The 24816-nt window shown below is 47.8% G+C and overlaps 1 long non-coding RNA gene across 1 annotated transcript; it reads left to right on the forward strand.

Moving 5' to 3' along the window:
- Positions 1 to 1879: 1879 nt before the first annotated feature.
- On the forward strand, positions 1880 to 11319 carry LOC132653516 (uncharacterized). The gene is made up of 3 exons (XR_009591247.1): positions 1880 to 1990; positions 9605 to 9855; positions 11057 to 11319. It is a non-coding gene; the product is annotated as an uncharacterized LOC132653516 (long non-coding RNA).
- Positions 11320 to 24816: the final 13497 nt, after the last annotated feature.

A 24816-nucleotide genomic window follows, 5' to 3' on the forward strand; every position in this document is an offset into this window, starting at 1 on the left:
CTCCTTTCCTCTCTGTGTCAGAACTCTCCTGGTTTCACTGGCTATTAACTAGCTTGAAATGACCCGCGAGAAGGACAATGTACTGATGAGGGTAATTGGTCATCATGGTTCCGAGGCATGGCTGCTATCCAGTGCAGTTGAATCTAGGGCTCTCTCTAGACAAATCATCAGATTTTGTCTGCTCCAGTCCTAAGGTCAGCTTACTGAGCACTTCTTATTCTAAGGCATGGGTGATCAATCAAGATCTATGAGTGCCTGCCTCATCAGCACCCACAGTCCTTACATCTCATGCTAAGGGAATCCTGGGGTCCCACTTCCCAGATAGAGCCCACAAAAATGTAACCCGTATTTTTACAGCCACTCCTCCACTTACTTTAGCCAAGCCCTTATCTTACATAAAGTTACCAACTTATAGCACACCTAGGAAATGGGTAGAGCTGTCCTACATTTTCTATTGCTTCAATAATACATTACGAGTATAACCAAGTGGGGCAGGAAATGGTTTGTTTCAGCGCATGAGTCTCAAGTCAAACTCCATTGCTAAGGGAAGTCAGGACAGAAATGCAAGTAGGGCAGGAACCTAGAGTCAGTAACTGAAGTGGAGGCCACAAATGGGTTGTGCTCACTGACTCTCACCTCATGCTCACCCTGCTTTCCTTTAGCACCCAGGACCAATAGCCCAGGGTCGGCTATCACAGTGAGCTGGGCCTTACCACATCAATCAAGAAACCACACCACAGTTTTACCCATAGGCCAATCAGGTAGATGCATTTTCTCCACTGGGGTTCCCTCTTCCAAAGGATCCTAGCTTGTTTCAAGCTGACAGAAACTACCCAAGTCAGGGACAGAAAGTCACTTTACCATATTAGCTAGCTTCATATTTGAAAATCATGCGGCAAGCATGGCTGGGCTTGGGAGCGCCACAAGGTCTTTGGGGTTCTCCTTTCTGTCTCCGCTTATATGCAGTCCTTCCCTCACTTTTTCCTTTGGGTTCTTCCATGTGGCAGAGGCAGTGACAGAGAAGGACAGAGCTGAGACTGCAACCAAGGGAAGTGATGAACCACTCAACACAAAAAGGAAGAGTCTCTAGGCTTGCAAGGGACTAATGACCCTCCTTCAGGGCCCAGCACAAGACCCCAGCTCCTCAATTTCAGCAAGAAGTCTTTTCTCAGTCTTATCAGATGATATGTCAACTCCAGCTCAGGCAGGCATACCTCTCCACACCACTCTGAGGACAGAGAACTGCAATGGACCAGAACTGGGTCACCTGTCCATTTCCATAGCCTACTCTGATTTATGGTTCCTGAAGACCCAAGTGGACTCCAGAGAGACAGCTCCTGAAACGCGAGCTGGGATACACAAGAGCAACTACAGCCTGGTACTGTCTCACTCTTCCATGTTATCATGTGCTTTGATAGCTTACTCCTTTGGTTGTCTTTCTGGATCTGGGAGCAATGTGTCCTGCCTCTTACATCACTGACCAAGAGTCTTGCATGAAGTAGCTGCTCCGAAAACCTTCCCAGGCAACACACTTTTGCATCTGACTTGCTGGTGGAGCAGATTCTTCTCCAGGATGAGGGTTTGAAGCCCAGGTGGGAAGGGTAAGTCTATGCTCGAGATGAAGCAGGTAGGTGAAGAAGATGTGTGTAGACCCACATTGGGCTCAGACATCTCAGTCACTCTCTGGAAACCACAGGCTCTCATCACAGCCTCCCTGTCTCAACAGCCCTATTCTGTGTTGGGGTAGGAAGCAATTCCAGGTTTCACATTCCAGTGATAGGAACAAAGGCTCTCTGTCCATTTGATGGATACATCTGCAGTTCCCAGCCAATGGGGAGGTTTCTGAAAGGATGCCAAGGCAGAAGGCTTGTGAGGGCAGCAGGCCTGTGAGCTTCACTTCTACATCATCTGAGGTCCTGGGAGGAGATGTCATGGCCTGGATCTTGCTGTTCAGATGCTGTGGTGAGAGCACAGCAATGAGAGCTTAAAGGTGGGTATTCGGGCCTGAGAAGTCTGAGCTGGAGGTGATGTACACTTGGTTGTGGACAGAGGCAGAGCACTCTGCATTGTCTTAGCTGGAAAAGCATCTTTGGAGGAAAGGTGAGCTTTGTCCCTGCCTGACACCGGAGGGCCGCCAGAAACCCGGCCACACACAAAGCCTGTTATTAGGATGCTAGAAGGCTGGGAAGCCGCTCAGTTCTGACAGCCCAGAGCCAGCGGGTGCAGGCTGCAGCGGAGCTCTGCAGTCTCTTCAGAACCTGTTTCAGCTGGCAGAGGCAGGGTTAAGGGTACGGCCTCCCACGGTGGGACTCATTACAGCAGGCAGTGAGCATAGAACAGGGCAGTGTGCAGTTAGTGTAGACAGCTTCACAACCGACTGAACAGCGCAAGCTGGTGTCCCCAAGAGAGAGCAGAGCAGGAAGGATGGCGTGGTGCTGTCTGGCCGTCGATATCTCAGACGTTGATCCATCTTCAGATTTAGCTTTTGGAGAAGCTTGCTTGACAGGCACTGTGAAGTTGAGCAAAGTTTTCATTTGCTTCTAGTGAGTTTCTCACCTTTTTTTTCCCTGAAACAGTAGGACTTCCTGTTTCTGAAGATGGCCTTTCTGCTACTGACCCAGTTGTTCCTGAGTTTTGAGTGTGTGTGTGTGTGTGTGTGTGTGTGTGTGTGTGTACATCAGAGGTCAACATTAAGTGTCTTCTTTGGTCACTCCTATCTTCTTTTCTGAGGCTGGTGTTCCATTTAGCCTAGTTGGAACTCACCAACTAGGCTAGCTCGTTGCCACAAGCTCCTGGTACCAGCTTATCTGCCTTTCTCACAACTGAATCACAAGTTGGGGCAAGGCACCTGGACTTTTGCGTAGGTGCCAGCATCTAAACTTGGGCCCCCAAGCTTTCTGGACAAGCGTGGTATGGATCATGCCATGTCATCAACCTCTTATAAGTTCTTTATTAAAGAAGTCACTTAGTCTAAAAGACCATGAAAAGGGAGTTTAAGTAAGAAAAAAAGCAAGTGTCTTGACTGCAGGATTTGTCAGGGCCTTTAACACATTTCTATTTGCTGAGCCTCTGAAAAGGGGGAGATAATCAGGTATCTCTGCTCCCCACACATGCAGTTCACTGAAAACCCAGGAGATCCTGGCAAAGACTGCTTCTAGAAATTACCAGCTGGATGAATAAATACCACATCTAAACTGTCGCCAGGGTGACCTCAGAGCACAAAGACGTCTGCCTGACAGACTAAGATGGACATGAGCCAGTCATGGCGGAGCAGACCTGTCATCTCAGCTGCTAGCAAGGATGGGGCAGAACTGCAAGTTCAAAGCCCGCCTGTACAGAGTGAATTCAAGGTTGCTCTGGGCAGGAGAGAGTGACCCTGTCTCAAAATAAATGTGAAGAGAGGGCTAGGCTTACCGCTGGGTGGTGGAACTCCTGCAGAGCATGGACAAAGACCTAGCTATGTTCCATCCCCAGTCAGTAACAATATAAAAATGAGTCAGAAATATCGAGTCCCTGGAGGACACAGCCGAAGCAGCAGCTCTGTCCTCTGGTCTCACTGTTATTCGGTCTGCAGGGTCACTGGGAGCCCCTGCCTCTCCGGTGACCCTCCCATCCCGGCCTTTCATAGCCATGGGGTTGCTCAGGGTCGGATTGAGCAGGTTCTGATCTCCTGAGGCTTCCCTGCACGGCATTTCAGAGAAGGACCATTCTTCCTGAGCCTGGATCCAGGGTCTCTGCTCTTTAGATAACCTGGAGGCTCTCTCTCTAAGTCCACCTGAGGAGATCCCCAACAGTGAGTTCCCAGGAGTGCACTTGGATACTCATGCTCCTTGGGCATCTAAAGTAATAATCGTGGTGAGTGCTGTCCCAGCAAACACCGTCTCTCTTTCTTACATACTCACATTCACACAAGCAAACAGGCACACTCCATAGGTACCCTATGAAGGTCTGTATAATCCTGGCTCATTTCCAGAGAAGCAAGAGTGACGTTTCTGAATTTTGGAAGTTTGAACAGAGAGATCCTAGGTTACAGCCTCTGTGAAGGAAGCAAAATGTGTTGGCTAGCTGTAGGCAGCGAGGCTCAGCTTACCTAACAGGAGGCTGAGTTTGCTTGAGTTTGGGGCAGGCCATGGAAGCCATATTTTATCCAGGCCTCTTTTCTCATTCATAAATGTAGAAAGCACCGCACTGTCTATTCCTGCCTAGAGGGACGGAGGAGAACCAACTGCTCTAGGTAGCATCACCCCCCAGCTGTCTTCAGGAAACTCTGACTCCAGGTTCTGTCTCCCCTCTGCTCTCCTTCTCCTTCTCCTTCTCCTCCTCCTTTCTTCAGTGGTGTCTTTGTTCTTCGTGGTCCGTTTCTCGATTCTATAATGAAAAAGCAATACAGCGGCGGGTTGCCTGTAACACAAGCTTGTTTTGTTTTCAGTCTTTTTATTATTTAACCTGCCCCCATGGGGAGGTAAACGGAAACCCTATCAGGGAAGAGGCAGGAGCGGACCTAGGGAGCTGAGGAAATTGGGGGGTCAAGATTTGCTTGGGCTGGACGATTTAATTTGCCAGACTGCTGGGCCTGTCAGAAATTTCTGTTGCAACCACTGGGGCCCTCATGAAACCAAACAGCACAGGAAGAAAATGAATTCCTGGATCAATTCCTCTGTTTGGAGAGTTTAAGTTGTGTTCAGTTGGACAAAGAATAAGAAAGACAAAAATAAAGGAAGGAGCCTAGCTACTGGAGCTGTCATGGAAGACTAGCCCAGAGAGCAGAGGTCTGAGTCTGTGTTCTCCATCAGGAAGCTGGCACCTCAAATCCCTCCTGCATCCAAGCCTGACTTAGAAGCCTAGAACAGTGCATCTTCCTCCCCGACCCAAGCTTCATTCTCTGACTCATAGGACAGGATGGTGAAGCCACCCTTGCAGAGGAAGGTGCCAGGGACCAGGCATGCTTCATCCTCAGCTGCATCCCCAGCTTGGGGTGCTAAGATGCACTGGGCCTTTAGGAGGTAGGGCCTGGTGCTAAGCTCTCTGAGAGCTGTGCACCAGGAAGGATCTAATGCTCTCTTGGGCTCCTGTGAGGACAGGCTGCTGTAACAGACCATGCCCCTACCTTCTTTCAGGTCTCTTGTCTTGGGGTCTCCTTCTTTGAAGGCTCCTTGCCATGCTCTTATCCATCCTGGAACACAGCCGGGTGGTGGAGGGGAATGCTTGCCAGACAGAAAAGAAAGGTACTTCCTCTTTCTTATGCACCACACAGGCTCTGGTGTGGTGTTATCACAATGGACAACAAGCTAATAGTACACAAGGTAAGTGTGTCTGGGGCATCGAGGCTGGGATCCCAAAGGCATGGCATATCTGCCCTCCTGGAGGACTGGAGTCAGGACGTGCATGCCTCTTGTGGGAGGAGGCTGGGCTGTTGCCATCATCTGTCCTGGTCACTATTTATAGCTGCTTTCCCAAAGCTTTCCTGCTAAATCCTGTTGCAGGGCTTCCCATAGCTTTCCTGTTGTTCTCATTAGGAATGAATCTGGAAGTGTGGAGCAAGCTGAAGGGAGGGCAGGAGTGCCTCCTGGAAAGGAGGACGGAAGGGAAATTTTGAGGAAGAGGATTCAGGACAGGCAGGTGTGCTGTCTCCTGGCCGCTGAAGGCAACTTCAAGTTACAGAGGAACAAAGAGGTTTGAGGGCCCTTTAGTTTATTGCATTCCTGCAGAATTTAAGCAGAAATTGGACAGCAAAAATCAGAGTAAAAACGATGGAAGAATGGAGCTTTTCTAGGGAATCCCCTGACCTGAGACTGAGGCTGCAGTGCTATGGGCATCCGGACAGTTCATCTTGAACTCTGGAATCTCCATGGAAATACACCTCTGGGTTTGGCTTTGAAGGTAGGGCAGAGCCCCACCCTGTGTGTGAGTGGCAGCGTTGTATGGCTTAGAGTCCTGGACTGAATGAAAAAGGAGAATTGAGCACAGTTCTGGGACCCCTAGGGCTCAAGTCGGTGGTACCCAGCGTTTGTCAGGAGGTTCGCCCATCTGCCACCCTGACAGAGCAAACCTGTGAGTGTGAATCACATAAGCGCTTCCTTAAATACCTTCTGTCCGGTATTTGATCACAGCAATGAGGGAAGTCACTAATGCAGATGTCACGAGTCCTTGGTGGAGACACTAGTAGGGTCACATGACTTCCAGGGTGACTTTCCCACAACATGTCACTTTAGTTCAGACACAGTGAACACGGGAGGGGCTCCAGCCCCTGTATTTAAAAAGAAGGAGAAAAAGAACAATTGACCAGTGTTCTTTGAAACTATCACTGTCTAAGATGAGGAGGGACTGAGGGCAGACTCCGATGAGAGCAGAAAGAGCCCAGAGTGACCACAAGCAGAATGAGTTCCCAGGTGGACCCCCGGAAAATCTGAGCAATGAATCACCCTGCATATCAGCAAATATGTCTGTAGCACAAAACCTGAGTTCCAACAAGTGTTCAGTGGCTGCTTAAGATGGTGGCATAAGGGAACACGGGGCCCATGCACTCTCATGGTCATTTCTGCAAGGTTTCTTTTGGACCTAAATTTTCTTTCAAAAGTCTTCACTTTTGTCCTTGACTGTGTAGCTCTGAACATTCCTGGTGTCACAAAAATCTTAACTCTTAAACAAAAAAAAAAGTCGAATTGCTCAGAGGTGACCCTCCCTGGTGCTCAGGAACCTTCAGCGAATGACACTCTCAGCTCCTGACCTCCCTCTTTGATTCTGCATTCACGTTTTAATCAGGCAAGTTAAAGCCATCAGTGTGCCCTAAAGGCCTGTGACACCAGGCACCGCTGAAATCTCATAAATAAATTACAAGACCTGTGCAATGAGAGAGCCCTTCCCCCTCCTGGGGCTGGAGGCCTCTGCATCTCATTCTCTGTAAATGCTGTGTCCTTGGTCAAGGTGGGGGTCACAATGGCAGGGCAGACAGAAGGCTCTTTCAGGTCACTGCTGCGGGCCCTCAGAAAGAGGGAGGTGTGCACAGGTGTGAATACATTGGTGACAATTCTTGTCCGGCTTCAAAAAAACAGAAGCCCAGGGAAGCAAGCCTGTTGTGTGGCTATATTTATCAACTCAGCCTTAATAGTGATGTCCAGCCGTGTCATCCATAAAAATAACTATAAAAGGTCATAGCTCACAACAGGGTAGTAGTCCATCATGGCCTTCATTGTGGTGGTGATGATTGCAAGATCCATTGCTCTTTTGCTGAGGCTCCAACAAGCAACAGACAAACAGACAAGCTCACTGACTTCTTGCTCTGCAAAGAAAGTAGTGTTATCAGCTATTGCCACCCTGATGCTGAGTAACAAAGTACCTGTTGTGGAATTTTTGTTTGTTTGTTTGTTTTTTGTTTTTTGTTTTTGCACCAACCTATTATTTTCCACTCAGTTGTGGCAGGTAAGTTGCAGTTTACTGGGTGATATCACGGCTGATGTGTGGGCAGGATCACTCTTTCATGACCACCCAACATTATGGGGAAGTAGTAACAGTTTAGGTTATTCGTGATTGTTCTTCGTTCTATTCAATAGGTATGTGACTATCTGTGTGCGTGCGTGCTCGCAAGTGAGCAGGTGCATGTGTCTGCCTATGTGCGCACGCATGTATTTTAGCTTGCGTTCGTATGGCAGAGCTCAACCTCAGCTTTGGTTTCTCAGAGGTTACCCACCTTGCTTTTTGAGACAGGCTCTCTCATCGGCCTGGAGGTCACCATTTAGACTGGTCTGGCTAGCCAGCAAGCCCCCAGCGATCTACCTTCCAGTTTCTGTGGGATCTTAAGGACACACCACCACACCCAAGTTTTCACATGGGTCCTGGAAGCAAACCCAGGACCCCGCTCTAGCACACTAGGCACTTTGCTGACTGAGCCATCTCCACTCTTTCTTCCCTGTCTTTCTGTGGCTAGTGTTCCTTGCTTTTGGGTTGAGGAAGTACCCTCTGTGGGCTTTGTCAACCACAAGTATTTTTCACAGAGAATAAAACTGTCTCCTAGGCTAAATGCATTTTTAAAAACGTATTGATTGGGATATGATTGGGCCCTATGAACCTTACTTGATTAAAGTGAACAATTAAAAGGAATTTAGTAAATTCACAGAGTTGGGTAAATTTCACCACAGTGGAAATTGAGATCATGGCTGCAACACCCATTGAATTGAGCCCTCAAATGGGAAACTAGATACCACCATCCACATGCTGGACTCCTGGCACATGGGCCAAAAAGCTGCCCATGCATGAACATGTAAACAAATACACTCCCACAAAGACAGCAAAACCAAGGACCAGCACAATTGTGGGTTACTTAATGGGCAAAGAGGCAGAAGAGAATTGATTCTATCAAAGGGCTCAGTCTCCATTGACAACTCTGAAGAGAGATGATGAAGCCAGCAGCCACGGGATGTGGTCTCTTTCAGCCAGAGAGGCAGGCATTCTACCCTGATCTCAAGATGTGTCTTGAGATCACTGCTGTCCCCTGCCTTAAGCTGGGTGAGACCCAGTCTTCAACTGTCACACTTGGGACTCTGGAGGTATCTGTAACTAGGAGAGCCAGGGGTACTGTTTGACAGCCTGAGTGTCCTCCACAGAGGATTATCAGTGCCCTAAGGGCTGAATGTCAGCACTGCCAAGTCTAATAGATTGGTGCTCACCTACCCTAAAAAAAACATCATTTCACAGCTTTCAGTATGGAAGCGCTGTGCACGGTGAGCGGCCACCTCTCTCTGGTACTTGATAGTTTATAATGTGTCCTGATGCTGGTTGATAATGGCTGTATTCACCACACGGAAAAAAGCAAAGTGAAGAAAACCCCTGTGGTTCTTTTAACCAGGCAGAGAGCCCTCCTTGCTTCACCTGGGCAGGGGCAGGGGCAGTGTCTCACCTGGGCAAGGGGCCATGGGCATGTGCTCCCTCTAGATGCCTAGGCTCTATGCTCCTTTAAATGCTTTGACACCAGTCCAGCCAGTGATTGAAAACTGAAGCCTGTGACCCAAGTGGAAGCAGGCCCTTGCACTGGGGGTGAAGGGAGCTGGGACAGAAGGAGCCTTTCCTTGTCATGGCCCCCAGCTGAGTGGTGTACCTGGAAGCCTAGAGAAGCTGCCCTTATTAGGTTGGCCCAGACTCACATGAACTAAAGAGAGGCGACAGCAGCTCTGTGTCCTCAGAGCTTCCTGATGCCTGATCGTCAGCTGCTCTTGACTGAGAAAGCCCCAGGAATTACAGAGGTATGCCACCTGGGGTCTGAGAGTGTGAGAGTTAATGCCAGGTCAGGACACAGAGAGAGGAAGACACAGACAGAGAGAGACAGAGAGAGAGACAAAGAGACACATGGAGACAAAGAGACAGAGGATAAAGAGAGAGATGAGATTCTCCATGTGACTGAAGGAAGACTCAGTCAATGCTGAGGCCTTCAGATACACAGACAGAAATCATACAGATGCATGATTGTGCATAATATGCAAATAAATTACTTCTGATATGTTAATAGCATTTCAGACACTTTATGATGTACCTGGTTGTGAGTCATGTTTGGTATTTCATCTGTGCACTGAACTTTTTCTGGGAAGTCATGGCCAACATTTTATTCCCTCAGGTAGGATACCAACACCAAAGTAAAGATTACTGCAACTTCTACCTTAGTGAACCAGTGAGCTTCTTGGCCTTACTCACAGGAACATCGATGGAGGTTGCCTATTGGGGCATAGATGACCTCTCCAAACAGCCACAGCACTGAAAAGTCTCACCTCCACGTGTTTGATGAAGTCCCCACAGGTGTTGTGTATGCACAGATGGAGTCTTCTCCTGGTTCACCTCTTACATCCCACCTACTCCAGCACCTCCCAGGTCGGCTATGGGAAGGTGCGGGAAGGGGCGGCTGGAATCCAGCTGAGGGTCTGATCCTGGCATGTATGAGTGCAGGGCAGGGGTTGGGGTGGAGGCGGGTAATGGAGGCTCCTCTTATTCTCAGAGCAGCATTCTCATACAATCTATTTCGGCTGAGGACCCCTAAGATCAGGATTGCCACTTTTCCCTTTTGCAAATGAAGGTTCAGATTCCAGTGCCCCAGGGTGACGGAGATGGTTAGTGGCCCCAGCACACCATGAAGAGCTGTGCCCACCCTACCTGATGACTGTGTCACTCAGTTCCCTGCAAATCCCAGGCAGGGCAAGGCACTGGCAACAGTGCACAGACCCTGGGGTCTTACGCCTCCTCTAGCCACACTGCGTTTTGGTGGTTGTGGCAGGTTTCAGCTTGAACCCTGCTCCATCTGCAGAGCTCATTAGAGGTGAGAAGCTGCTTTTAAACCAGCAAGTGACAAATTCCCTTCACTGTGCATGAGCCAGAGGAACGGGTCAACACGGGTCACTACTGTTTAGAGCAATCACAGAACACACGCACCACGTGCTGACCTGTCACTTGTCAACAACAGCCCAACCAGGAGTTATTTAATCACAGAGCTGAGCACCCACCGCCTTCCTACTGCACAGAAACACAACTATCTGGTTCTGTAACAAATATCTGAAGATTTTAGCTGCCAACAGATATTGATCCATTCCCGAGCTCCTGCTCCAAATCAATACAGTATGCCACCAAGACTGCAGACTCAGGGAACAGAAACTTGGAGGCCTGTTTTCCTCTCACGGGCAGCTGTGGGAGTCGGAGACTCATGACAGGTTGAGCCAGGCACGGGGTCAGAGGCACCTAGAGGCAGCACACTCATTGAGGGACACAGACTTCACGTAAGCAATCTGAAGTCCACAGTGTTCCATGAGATTTCAAGCTGTGACCCAGCAAGAAAACACCAATTTGGCCTTACTAAATGCACCTTCCAATATTTTTTTAAGTGCTTCATGCCACATAAATTAGACTGCCATTGAGGTAATTGGATCCTTGTAGCTCTTAATTTTTCACAGATCCACTAGTTTGAAAATAAGTCATAAACCCTCATCTCTGAATTTGGAAGTTAATTCACATTGAATATGTTCTGCACTTCGAGGCCCGTGTGCATTTGCCTTTAACTGTACCTCCTTGCCTCCTCCCTCAGCACTGCAGACCGCAGACACCGCCAGCCTGCCCGAGCAGCTGCACCGGCCTTTGGCTTTCTGTCAGTCATCTTTTGAGAAATGGATATGTCCAAATATTCGACGGGTCCATAATGGATTGAAATTGTTGTTCCAAAAATCATTCTCTTCCTGGCCAGAGTGGGATTGCCTTTTACATTTGCACCAAGCTAAGCGAATGTTGAATAGATGGAAGATCTCAATGACCATTCTATACAAATGAATAGGCTCCTGTGATGTATAAAGAAGCCAGTGGCATGTTTCAATAAAAAATAAAAGTGTGCTTTTCCTTTTCAAAAAGATTTTTTTTTTTTGGCTCGAAGGTAGCATAAACATCAGTACAAAACAAATAGTCAAGCGTGCTTCGGTGTAGAATTCCGCTCTAAAATGCTGATGTGTGCTCTTTTCCAGGGGGCCACCAGACTCCAGACTATCAGATAGTGCCGAAACTGCTGGGAATTCCAAATGACCAGCTAGCCACGCAGATGGAAAAATCAAACAGGGCATTGATCATCAGGTGAAACCTATACTCCAGATTGGTTTCTTCTGCTTGCGACAATTTTACTTACCTCCATGGTGTTTCAGCAAACAGATGGCACCGAGGGAGGGCTGAAGTGTAAATATGCATTGCGAGTACAGAGTGTTAAATGAGATATGACAGAGACCGTAGAGCCTGGGAAAGCAGTGGCATAAGAGCAGGACTGAGCCAGTCCAGGCTCTGGTAGATCTTCCCGTCATCTTCCCTTCGGGAAGTAAACTTTCCTCAGAGCTCTCTTCAATATACTGCGGTCATCAGAGAGGAAAAGAAGGAACACATCCTTAGAAAACAGTCTTAAGAGTGACTGGCTGAAGTGCTGCTTTGTGACAGATGGCTACTGGACATCCACAGAGCTCTGTTGGCTTCTGACACATTGGCTCCTGGTCTTAAAACCGAGTCTCTCGAAGCTGGCAGTTACCGGTGGGGAGTGCCGTGGCTGAGCTAGATGCCATGTCGGGTCCTTGTGGTCACTAGCAGCCTACACAGTGCCGATCCTCTTACGTGTAAAGGTAGCCAGCAAGACACATGGCCTTGAGCAGGTCTGGGTGTGGCTGTGGTTCTGTATATCTCGGCAGCTCCGTTGTGCTACAGGGATGCTGGCCCCAGGGCACCTTCCAGAAGCTCAGCTTCAGTGGTGCTCAAAGTGTTTCAAGGCTTTAGGAAAATTGTGTCTTGTAGAGGTGTGCTTTCCCAGGGAGTGCAAGTTTGTGTCTGTGAGAAGGCCAAACATTCTGTGGGTCCTGCAGCAGAAACCTGGCATCAATGTGTGGGAATACTTTGCAAATGTACTTTTAGGGACATAAGTGGGAGAGAATCAAAGCCTCCACTTACAGTTCAATGTTTTTTTGTTTGTTTCTCTCACGTAGGGTCTGGCCCTGTATCCCAAGCTAGCCTCAGGCTTGCCCTCCTCCTGTCTCCTTTCCAGGTGTGATTATCACAGGCAGGCCCTAGTGCACTAGCTACTCAGCTTGTTGCTTGAACAAAACCCCACAAAGGCTACTCCAGGAAGGAAGAGTTCATCTGGGCTCACAGCTTCCGGGTGATGCTCAGCCCATCATGGGCAGAGAGGCAGGAGCTTAAGTCATCTGCTCACACGGTCTCTTTCCACAGTCAGGAAGCAGAGAGAGATGAACCGGGGTCTCGTCTGCCTTCCACTGCTCCATGCAGCCGCTGTCTAGGGAATGATGGATCCTTCGTTTGGGTCAGGTCTTCCCATCTCAGTGAGCTAAGTCTCAATTCCTCCTCCTGCTCTGAGGTCTCAGCATGGCGATTCTGCATCCTGTCAAGGAGACAGTCACTATGAACCATCACAGCACCATTTTTCTTGCTGATTTTAAAGACAGTTCCTAGAATGTTCTCCCTGGTTCTTTTATGTTCATTCACATGTCCTTGGGACACACCTAGTGTGAGAAGACACATGCTCACTCTGCAGCCACGCCTGTGAGAGCAGCTGTTACTGATACCCCGTTAAGACTGTGGCGATAGCAAGCTGTGTCCTCATTATTACCAGTACTTTGTCATCATCCCCTGGCCCATTGCTCTCTTCCCGCCTACACTCACCATCCCATTTTTATATGCAGTGTTTCTTCTCTTGTCCTCCATTGACACTGACTCAGCTCCATGAACCCATATGTTGAAAATGGAGTCAAGAAAGGATAGAATAAACAGGTAGAACACATCAGGTAAGGGCATGGAAGCAATCAGCTTCATCACTTGGCAGAAGCTACTCACAGGACGAAGTGAACTGGGACCGGATTTCAGGGCACCCGTAATTGGTCACCATCAATTATCCACTCTCTTCTCTCCATTCCCGGTCACAGCCTCTTTCCCAAGCCTCACTGAATCATTGTTGATATCTGCACGGATGCCTGACCCTGAGCACCCACCATGGAGAGCAAAGCCAGCTCTGCCAACATGGCTGCCCTTTGTTTTGACATGTGAAGAATAATTCTTCCCTTTTTGCCCCGAGAAAGTCCCTCCTGCGAGATCATGCCATGTATGACCTTCATGGGACCTTTAGTTAAAAGTGGGACTTGTTTGCAGCGCTGGGATGTGCTGGCTACTGTCACCGCGGGTTGTGCTTTTCAAGCCTGGAGCTGGCAGTGCTGTGTGTTTCCCCCTCGCTTGTGTTGCTTGCGTTGCACACCGCAGCCTGACAACATTGCCTTTGACTGTGATGTTTTCAAAGGTAGAATATGCCACGTAGCATTTTTCTTTCCTTAACCTGTCACACAGGGACAGGTTAATCTATGACTGCTGGTGGGAGTAGAGATAAAAGGCCGAGATGACCCCTGACCTGCTTGTACTCACCTCCCCAGAGCCCACCTGAGCTTCCCTGCATCTCAGCACTGGGGCTCCAAGTTGCTCCTTATTTAAGGCACAGACTAATTCGAGTCAGGCACCAAAAAATGGGTGTCTATATTATCCTCACTTAGCAAGCGAGGAAACGAAGGCACTGAAAACCACAATTTTACAACCCAGATCAGAGACCGAGGAAATCACAGGGAACCCCTGGGGTTGTGCCCTGGGCACACACTGAACCCTTTGCTGGTGCTGCCCGTGATCTTTTGAAAGGCGGGCTGGTTTGGGGGGAAACACTTGCTGCAGATGGAAGGCTGGTCCTTGTGAAGAGGCCTAAAGGACAGAGTTCAATTCTCACCACCTGGAAGATGGAAGAAGATGGAAAACCTCCAAGTGATGTTCTTCCCTTTCTCCAGTGCGTTACTGATCAGAGTAAACCTCAGCACGACAGCAAGGATGCTAAATATGTCAGTCCTTTCAAAACCTGAGGAAGGAGGAGGCTGCAGTGCAGGCCAAAGGTTTTGGATCTGACTTCTGCATGCTGACTCGTCTCCGGGTGGACCCGGAGGGGCCACCACTCTCAGAGCGGGGCAACCAGCTCTGGCTCATTGCTACTGTTTAGAAAAGGTGGCCAACCCCCTGGCTGACAGAATGAAAATATTAGAAATCTTGATGTGTTTTCCTGTTAAGTGGCTCAAATGTTCTCCTAATGAGCTTCATAGAGGGAGGTGGGACTGAAGCCATCTCAAACCACTGCTCACCAGGCCCCATTGGCCACACAGGGAGAGCATAGGTCATATAGAAATCTATTAGCAAACATCCCATTCAGTGTATAGGACACAACTTTCTTAGCCTCCTCTGTGGAGGGTCTGCCCAGCCTTCTCCAGTATTACTTTCTAATTGCCACAAACTCTTGCTGTAGAGAGCAGCAAGCACACAGTGGGCACTCAATACGTGCTTGCCAAATGAACTGTGCTTATTGCATTGTTCAAAGCCACCCTTTATTGATTGTTCTTCCTCAAGAAGCAAGGATGAGCAGCTTTATTAAGAGCTGTACAATATCTGAAGAAATTCTTGTCTCCCTTTAGGCTCTATTTTCACCTCAAGTAATAAAGCTATTTAACCCAGTGGCTGGTTTGAAGAATGGTTTTCTAAGCTGGATAGAAGCTTATGCAACCTGAGCTGTGATGGGCTCTCGGGTTGCTGGGAAGTCCTAAGAAAACAAAGATATTCCAGTATGTTCTGTTGCTGTGGTGAACACAATGACCAAAACAACTTAGGTGAGGAAAGGGTTCATTTCATCTTACACCCTCCAGGTCATTGTTCATCACCGAGGGAAGTCAAGGCAGGAACTCAAGCAGGAGCTTGAAGCAGACACCGTGGAGGAAGGCTGCTTGCTAGATCACTCACAGGATGATGCTTAGTTAGCTCTTGTGTACAGCATAGAACTCAGGGAAAGAGTTCGTACCCGCAGAGGGATGAGCCCACCTACATCAATTCACCATCAAGAGAACCCCTGTAGACATGCCCACAGGCTGATATAATCTGGGAAATCTCTTCTCGGATAACTGTAGGCTGTGTCAATTTGACAGCTAAAGCTACCTAGGACAAGTGTGAAGAGGAAGGGGTGGCCCCACACTTCCTCTCTCAGAATCCTTCTTTGTGTTCAAAGCTGACTCCTGCTTCCTCTGCCCAGAACATTGCATCTGCCCCACTACTGAATTTGTGAGCTCATGTAAAACCTAAGATCTGTGATGATGTCATGGCTCATTCCCAACCCTCAGCCTAATTTCTTATGATCTATGAGCTAAGAATGCGTTGACAGATTCGTTGGACCCCATAGTATAGTTTTAAACTTACAGAGTAATTGAGCAGGTAGTTTATGAAAACCTGCATACCCAGCCCTATTTCCCATGTGGGCTATGCACATGCTTTTCTCTATTAATGTATTTGTGCAGTGAAACAGATCAACCAATACATACTACTGCCTTGTGATTAACTAGCATCCATAGTTTACATTAAAGTTGGTTCCCTGCAGTGCAGTCCACAGGGTTTGACAAACGGATCCTGACAGGGTTCACGGTCCTAACCCCACAGGAAAGTACCACCGTTTGGAACACTGTGATTCCCTTACTCAAGAAACCAGGAACCATAAAGTTTATGGTATGTGAAAATGCCACAGATTAGAATCTTAAGATGCATGGTTTGAGTGGAGCCCCATCACTTTTTTCTGTTTATACACCGCCTTAGTTAGTGTTTCTATTGCTGTAATGAAACATGTGACCAAAAAAAGAAAAAAAAAGCAAGTTGGGGAGGAAAGAATTTATTTGGCTTACACCTCTACTTCATATTCCATCACTGGAGGAAGTCAGGTTAGGAACTCCAACAGGGCAGGAACCTGGAGGCAGGAGTTGATGCAGAAGCCATGGAGGGTTGCTGTTTACTGGCTCATTTCCCCTGTGTTGCTCAGCTTCCTTTCTTATAGAACCCAGGACCACCACCCACAATGGGGTGGGCCCTCTCCCATCTCAATCACTAACTAAGAAAATGCCTTACAGACATTTATGGGGGCATTTTTCTCAATTAAGTTTTCCTCCTTTCATTTAACCCTAGATTATGTGTCAAGCTAACCTAAGACTGGCCAGCACATGCACTGTCCTTGACTGTCTGTTTACAGCAACAGCCTGAGTACCTGTGGCTATCGACTTGCAAAACCAACCAGGTCCTTTGCTCTCTTGGCTGGTGTCTCATTGGTTCTGGAGTCAAGATAGTTCCCCTGGGTAATAAGTACTGATACATGGCCACGCTCACTTACCCCTGTGCCTTGATAGATTTGACATACAAAGCAGCCTCTTGGAAATGCTGGTGATTATTTGATTATCAATGTTGTCGAGGACCCTAGTGCCCCTCCCACCATTGTTTTCTCTGATGACTTGTTATCATTTATGTCCTGATGTTTTTCAGTTAGCAACATTCTGATAGGAGATGGATGTGGAGTCTTCCCCTAGCTCCTGGCAGGTCATCCCTGAACCCTTGGAGCATCCTGTCTGAGGAAGACAATGTTGACCTTGGGACTTTGGATCACATGGTATCAGCTTAACCTCTGGAGACACTGGAGATAAAGGTCAACCATGCAGCTGTCAGCACCGCCTGTGGGATGAACCCCTGGCCAGTAGTCTGGGCATCAAGAGTCAGGGAGAGTCTCCAGCTGGTTTTGACATGTATGTTGTCACACATAACCACTAGAGAAATAGACGGTAGGGTCCTCGTGGCTCCACCAGGAGAGGACCATTGAATGCTGGGTGTGTTGTATTTTCCTGGCTTGCTTTCCTCTGTGTCCTTCACTGTGGTTAGCCACAGAAGGAGAGTGCTTTGTTAAACAGAGAACGGACCTCCCAGATGGTACTGTGTGGAGCCTCTGGTCCCTTGTGACGTACATTTTTAGTAAACTTTTCTGGGGGGGGGAGTGAGATACATGGATTGCCCCTTTCTCTTCTTAAATAGCATGCTGCATCCTCTACTCAGGGGTGTGTCAGAGGAACTAGCTGGCTTATCTGACTTGAGATGATCTTGAGAGCCACCTCACCCTCAGAACTTATTGGCTGATGGTTTACTTAATCAAGTGCTGGCAGCCATTCTTTGGGCGAATAAGAGGAATTGTCAGATGCGTGGATTCTCCTCTACCATGGTTGTCAGGCATATGTGACCCCCCCCTTCCCATGAGCTCCCCTTCTCCATCCTGCCATTTCTGCCAACTGTGCTGTGGGTATTGGAGTTCCTACCTTTCCTCACAACGTTTTATTTCTACCTCTGCTTTTCTAAAGTAGATGTTTCCATCTCCCTTTAAAATGGAAGAAATGAGGTCAAGAGAAGTTGAGTGGCTGCCCTGAATTCCAAGGTCAGCCCTTGCTGCACCGGAGGAAACAGGAGCTGAGCCTGTGTGGCCAGGCAGAGCTTGCGTGCTTGCTTTATTATTTTTTTTTCAACTGTAGATTAAGTCACACCATTTCTAGCCGTCTCTTGGATAAGAAGCAAACTTCAGTCTTTTTTAGTAAAGGTTTATTTTGACCAAGTGTGACAGAGAAAAAGAAGTTTCAAATGAGGTTCCCAGGTTCACATTTGAAGAGGTTTGTAAAAGCAAGATAAAAATACAAGGTTTTCGGTTCCAATTAGAGCTAGATGCTAGAATGAATTGGTATCAGGTCACCATGACCCATAAAACTCGGTTCTTTCCTTCCTGGAAAGCCTTTCTGTACTTGTTGCCTATGCTGAGAGAATAATTTTTTTCTTAAAAAAAAAAAAAAGGCTGGAAAATGCAAAGGAATCCAAATCTCATTTGGGGTCATTTCCTCCACTTTGTACCTGGGGGAGGGGACTAGTGTGCGATGAGATTATTTGAACAAGCGTTCTCTGCCCCAGCCACAGAAAAGAGTAGACTCTTCTGGGTGGATCTGTGTGCTGAGTACCAGCCTCCTAGACCCCACTGAGCTCAGCCTCAGGTTTGATGTGTGAGATGCTTACATTAAGGTATTTTTTCAAAACTCCCAAGATGTTTGTGGGTAACCTCTTGGGGCCATAAGTTTCCGGACTTGGCACTCCAAGAGTGCCAGGAGAGGCCTGATGGGATGGCTGAGAGTGAAGGTTCTGGAAGCCACCTCTGATGACCTGAGTTTGATCCCCAGGTTCCATGCGGTGAAAGGACTTCTTAAAGAACTTTAAGGACTTCTTTAAGAACTGACTTCTTAAAACTGAGTGCCACAGTGTGCTGTGATCTTATCCTGCGGATAATGCTGTCTTGGTGGCTTCCCCATCAGCATCTCATGAGAAATGCCCAGTTTCTTAGCAGAAAGGTTGGAGAGGACAACTTGGAAAGGATGTTGACCTGTGCCTATCCTAACTTTATATTGATCAGCTTGGCTTAGAGTTGGAGCAGGACCTGAAGAATCTGAACTTGACTCGCACATTTAAGAAAGTACACCCTCAGTGCTGGGGAGATGGCTCAGTTGTTCTTGTGCTTGCTAACAAGTGTGAGGACCTAAGTTCACTTCGAAGCACCCACTTAAAGAGCCAGGTGTGGTGCCTCAGGCCTGCATTCTCAGCAATGTGGGGGCAAATGTGTGTGTATGGGGAGGGAGAGGTTTGCAAGGTTCTCTGGCCACCCAGACTCTCCTAACCAGTGAATTCCACGTTCAGTGAGAGGCCCTGTCCCCAAAATTAGGTTAGAAAGCAGTTGAGGAAGACACCTGATATCAATCTCTGGCCTTGCTATGTTCTCATACACAAGTGTACAAGAAATTGGTTCTTTCAAATGCTACTGGAGACCCAGCAGTCTTGGTTTGAATCTGGGATGCCTCTAAAGACCATGTGCTGAAGGCTTGGTCTCCTGCTGAGGCACTGTTGGGAGCAGGTGGATCTTAGGTATTTGGGACCCAGTGGGAATAAGTTAGGTCTTGGAGGAATCCCAATGAAGGGGACATTGGAGTCTTGGCTCCACACCTCCCCTCTCTCTCTTCTTTCTCTCTCCTCTCTCCTCTCTCCTCTCTCTGCCTTCCCCCTCCCCACTGTGGAGCAGTGAACGAGCTGTGCCACACAATGCCATAGCGATGCCCTGGCTGGACTGAAATCGCTGCCATCTTGAACTTTTATAAGCTGGTTGTCTCAGCTCCTTCATAGATTCTATAGATATTCACCAATGGCTTCTAAAACAAAGCACTTTGTATGTAATTTCTTTGGGAAGACAGATGATAAGTTACAGAAAAATGTAGGAATACCCCAAAGTTCTAAGGACTTAGAGACACCAAGTACATAAAGGATCACCACCCTGCTGAGTGGCTGTGGCTGTGCAGTGGACACAGTGACCTAGGCTCTCTCTGTTGGGTTCCAGAAAGGGAAAGAAGAAGTCCAGATAACCAAAAGAGAGCCACCTTGCCTCCCTCTCTCTTTTCTAGCCTTCCTTTGTCCTTCCCTCTCTCTGTGTTTTTCTTTGCAATGTGAAACCACACAACTGTCCTGAGCTTATCCTAGATACAGGCCAGAGGAACTGGTTGAGAGAAACCAGACCCTCTGACCAATAACACCAGAACAAGGCCCTGAAGTGTTCCCTAAGAGCCACTTGCTTCTTTGGGAAGGGATTTTGCCCTCTGCACATACATTTGCCAGCAGTCTACCTCAGCACCAGTGCCAGCAGCCTCTGCAGCCATCATCTGCTAAGAACAAAGCCTTTCTGAGTGTTCCGAAGAGTGAGGATATAAACAAACAAGTGAAACGCATTGTCCCCACCCCGGACCCAACAGGGGCACCACACAGCACACAGGCTGCTGACCCATGCTGCTGTCAACCTCCACTTTACCTTCAGCAGAGGAGATATTGAAAATTGCAAAGTATCCCAGCAGCCTCCAGGCCCGGCCGACTTCATCAGATGCCCTTCCACATAGAGAGATAATCTTTCAGGACAGGAGCGCTTCCCACCAGCTGCATGAGGAGGATTAAATCTCTGTGATAGAAGAATGATTCACGCTACAATAAAGCCAAACAAAACCTAATTGGGTGGGGTGAGACCCTCAGAAATTATGTTCACAGTAAAATACAGAAGAGAACTAATTACCCCGAGGCAGTGTTCCATTTAGGTAGAATTCTATAGTCAATTAGTATTCCATTTAATTGTACAATTAATGAACACATAAATTAAATTCATAGTTTATTTCTAACACTAAATTACTTATTTGAAATGCTTCTTTAGAAAAAATAAGCAACTCAATGCACACATTATTAAAATGACTTAGCAGTGTGTATTCTGGGCTGGTTTTAATTGTGAAACAATCCCTCCACCACTGGCTGACTACTGCCTGCCTTACAGGGAGGCTGGATAATTTAATTCCATCTTATCAAGGGAACAGGTAAGCATCCCGATAGCTAACACAGAATCCTCCAGGCAGCTTTCAAGACTTCGGCTGGCAGATTGCACATCAGCCCTCACGCGGAAAGGCAGAGCTCAGGGCAGAGGTTTTATAGATTCTGCTGGGAGACACAGCCACGGTGGACACAGGACACAGACTCCTGCACTCTCAGTTTCCCTGGGCCTCACTCTCAGGTGCATAGGGGTTGAAGTAATGACAGCAAATGAGTCTCTGGATGGTGGCACTCCCAAAGCTCCTCAGCAGGTCCTTCCTCGGATACATCTAGAAGCATGCAGGTGAGTAACCCTTGTTGATGTTGGTAGACAAGAGCCCTGTAGCAAGCTCCGTTGCTGAGAACCTACAGGAGCCATACTGTAGCAATGCTGGCTGCCACCCAGTTGCTAAGCACCAAAGCCCTTGATGTGTAAGAGTTTGGGGTATCCTGTGTGGCTAGGAGTTGGGGTGTTTCTGTCCCCTGGATGTTGCTCAGCAGAGGAGGCTATGGTCTTGCAGAATCAGTGAAGTGGCTGATTTCATCAGACCTGATATTTGTCCAAAATATTGTGTTTCCTTTCCTTGACCGTGGATGGAGAAGAAGTGTGGGAAATGGGGTCATGGGGACCCAGTGGGTTTCCTGGGAGTATTGAATAAGGTTAGGATGAAGGTCAGAATTGTTTCGGTTGTTGTTACAAGGAATTCAACAGTGTCTGAAAGGTGTCAGAAAGTAAAAGTGCCAGCAAACCAAATGTTGAAGGTGACAATACAAGCCAGGTGCCCCAAGGACTTGTCAGAGTGATGTAGGACTAGCATGGTCATGATGTTCCTCTAAACTATTTCTTACGATTTGCAAGGCAATGGTGTGTTTGCCCAGCACAGGAGGTCTGCTCAACTGTGGGCAGGAGGCACCATCCATGTAAACAGAGATACACCTGCACTCTGGCCTTGGAGCAAATGTCTCTGCTTGTATCGTAGGACATCTCCAAGAGCATAAGACGATGTGGAGTGACACTGCAGACCTTACTTAAGATGGTGCTCACAGCTGAGAGAGATGATGCTAAGCCTACTGGAGCAGAAGACCAGGCGAGCTAGTGGAGGAGACTCGGGGACACTAGGGCAAGAGAAGGCTGAACTAGTGAGTGTGCTCAAGGCGTGGGGTGACCCTGAAGCATGTAAATGCTTTCTTTTGTGACCCACACTGGTTGCTCAGGGCACTGGCCAATGTGAAGGACTGCAGCTAGGATACATCTCAGTGGTAGGGTGCTCTGCTTGCTTGTGTTGAGGCATGGTTTCCATGCCAGCTCTGCAGAGCCACAGACATTGGAAGGAGGCACACTGTCTCCTTTCTCCTTAACCTTCCACAGAGGCTTCTCCCAGAATGAAATCTATTGACACTCCATCAAGCTGTGTGTTTCCTAGCCTTCATTAAGGCTGTGGATTGCAGGCTGGTAACCTGGGACAGTGCTCACAGTCTGCCCCATAGCACCATGGACTTCACTCCTCTCTGGGACAATGGAATCCCAACAGCAAACCCGAAGAGCCCTGATTCTTCAGCTGTGGTCTCCGCAGTCACTAGCGCGGTCTTGTGATTAGAGACCTCTTGCTAACCTTCAGGTCAGGAGTCTTATTGACGCTTCAGCTTTGTTCAAATTATAATGGGATAAATCACCGGCCGTCTGCAATCCTTGTTTATTGAATTTCGTATGATCCGTTTAATTTAGGCCCTCCCATCTCTGAAGGTGAAGCCTATTGAAAATCCGTCTCTTTATCCTCTTGCGGCCTAATTTATGTTTTCCCCTTTAGCTCCTCTGCCTGCCTTATTGCTGCCATCGCCTCCGAGGGTCCATCAGGCAGAAGGCGGGCCTGGGAAGATTAACTTGCTTATTGCTTTATTGGGTGTGCTATCCATCCTAGCAGATGCATGCCCGTCTCGGAACCTCCGTTCCTGAGACTCTTTCTCATGCTCAGCAATACATTACTCATGTTGACTCAAAACAAAACAAGCAAAACAAAACAAAAAAAACCAAACAAACTAACAGTTCCTGACTGTGTACTCTGGATTTTAGAATTTTTGAAAAAGAAATTAATGCTTAAAGACTAGGATGAGGAGGGGAGGTTGGGGAGATATCTTGGTGAAGTGCACACAGCATAAGAACTTGAGCTTTATCTTCAGCACCCCTACAAAAGCTGGGCACAGTGGCACAGGCCTTTAATCCCAGCATTGGGGAGGTGGAGACAGAGCAATCTCTAGAGTTTGCTGGCCAACAAGTCTAGCCCGACTGGTGAGTCCCAGGTGAGAGACCCTGTTTCAAAGGAGGTAGCTGGCATTTCTAATGATATTACCTGAGGCTGTCCTCCAGTGTCCACATTTATACATGCACATACTCACACAGAAACATGCGCATACGAAAGCAAATGTTGCTTTGAAACCAGGGTCAGGTAATTGGCTCTAAGGACACATTCCTCACTGGCATGTGATGGTCCCTGGGCAAAATAAAAAGTGTGGGAGGGAGCTGCAACTGAGGAACTAGCTAGAGAAGAAATGGGTGGTGGTTGGAGGACAGAGAGCCAACCAAGAGGACTGGTATTGGGCTCTGATGAGAAGTCAGCAGAGAAAAGATGCTGGAGATGTGGGAGAAGGAGAAACTTTGTGTGGGGGGAGGGGAAATGCAGTGAGCAGTGAGTCATTCTAGAAATTCCATCATCAGACCTAAGTGGGGAATACAGAGGAATGTGGGACCTTGAGGTAGAGAATGTAGGAGAGAGAGAGAAGTAGGAGCTTTGGGTATGATTGGGTGGAGGGCGCTACCCTGCGCATCACAGGAATTTGCTCAGCAATGTATGAAATTCATAGCTTGATCCCTGCCTTGGAACCAAGGAGATCACAGAGAGACTGTTCGGGGGATGGCTATAAACTAAGAGCCTGATGTCTGATGGAAGGAAACATCAAGGCAGGTATTGGCCAACAGGATCTGGAAGGGATTCCCTGGGCACTGGTGAGATGCTCCACCTTCACTTGTGAGCCCATGATCCATGGTACTCACCAATCACTGGGCCACTGATGATACAAGCTGATTCATGCATTACTCACAGGTGATTAGCATGAGTGAAACCCCTAAATAAGCCCTTTCCTGAGCATGCCCTTTACCTGAGTCTTTGCAACACAGCTTGACCCCATCTTGGTCTCTGTGATTAGAGGCTCTCCCAATATTTCATCTCACACTACTAAAGCCGATGAGTGGACACGAGGTCAGGTGTGAAGGCTCACGTCAGCACGGGAAGCTGTGTGGAGAAGCCTCAGTCAGCTTCCTTCTCTTTTCTGATCCAATGACACTGACATTTGCCCACAGAGGTGTCTGAAGGCAAGCCATGTGCACTTGCTTTAACATTTAAGAGAACTTACAAAAAGTGAATTTTTCTGGAAAAGATTACTAGGAGAAAAACAAAGAAGTAATTATTTAATACTTTGAGGCTTGGTGGGTAAGAGCACTGGATGCTCTGGCAAAGAACCTAAGTTCAGGTCAGTACCTTCATGGTGGTTCACAATTGATTGAACTTCAGTTATAGGGAATGTGATGGCCCCTTCTGGCCTCCAAGGTGCTGCACACATGTGGTATACATACATATGTGTGGACAAACACTCATACACATAAACTAAGAATAAATAAACCTTTAAAAGAAATAATTAGCACTTTAAAATATGTGTGGTTTTCAGCCTTTTCTGTGAAATACATTAAAAAAATTCATAGACAAAAATCTTAACTGATTGTACTTGACCATTGTGATGGGTTCAATATGTCCTCAAAGGGGCTTGAAAGATGGCTGAGAGGGCCCTGTTAGACAGGCACAAGTATCTGACATGGATCTCCAGAACCCACAAAAGACGTCAGCAGTGTGAAGAGAAGACAGGAGAAATCCTGCAGGTCACTGGCAGCCCAGCCTAGTCAGTGAGCCCTGGAGCCTAGTGAGAGACCCTATCTCAAAAGGCAAAAGTGATGACATCTGAGGATGA

The sequence above is a fragment of the Meriones unguiculatus genome, chromosome 4, assembly GCF_030254825.1.
Source record: "Meriones unguiculatus strain TT.TT164.6M chromosome 4, Bangor_MerUng_6.1, whole genome shotgun sequence".
In the NCBI taxonomy this organism is placed as follows: domain Eukaryota; kingdom Metazoa; phylum Chordata; class Mammalia; order Rodentia; family Muridae; genus Meriones; species Meriones unguiculatus.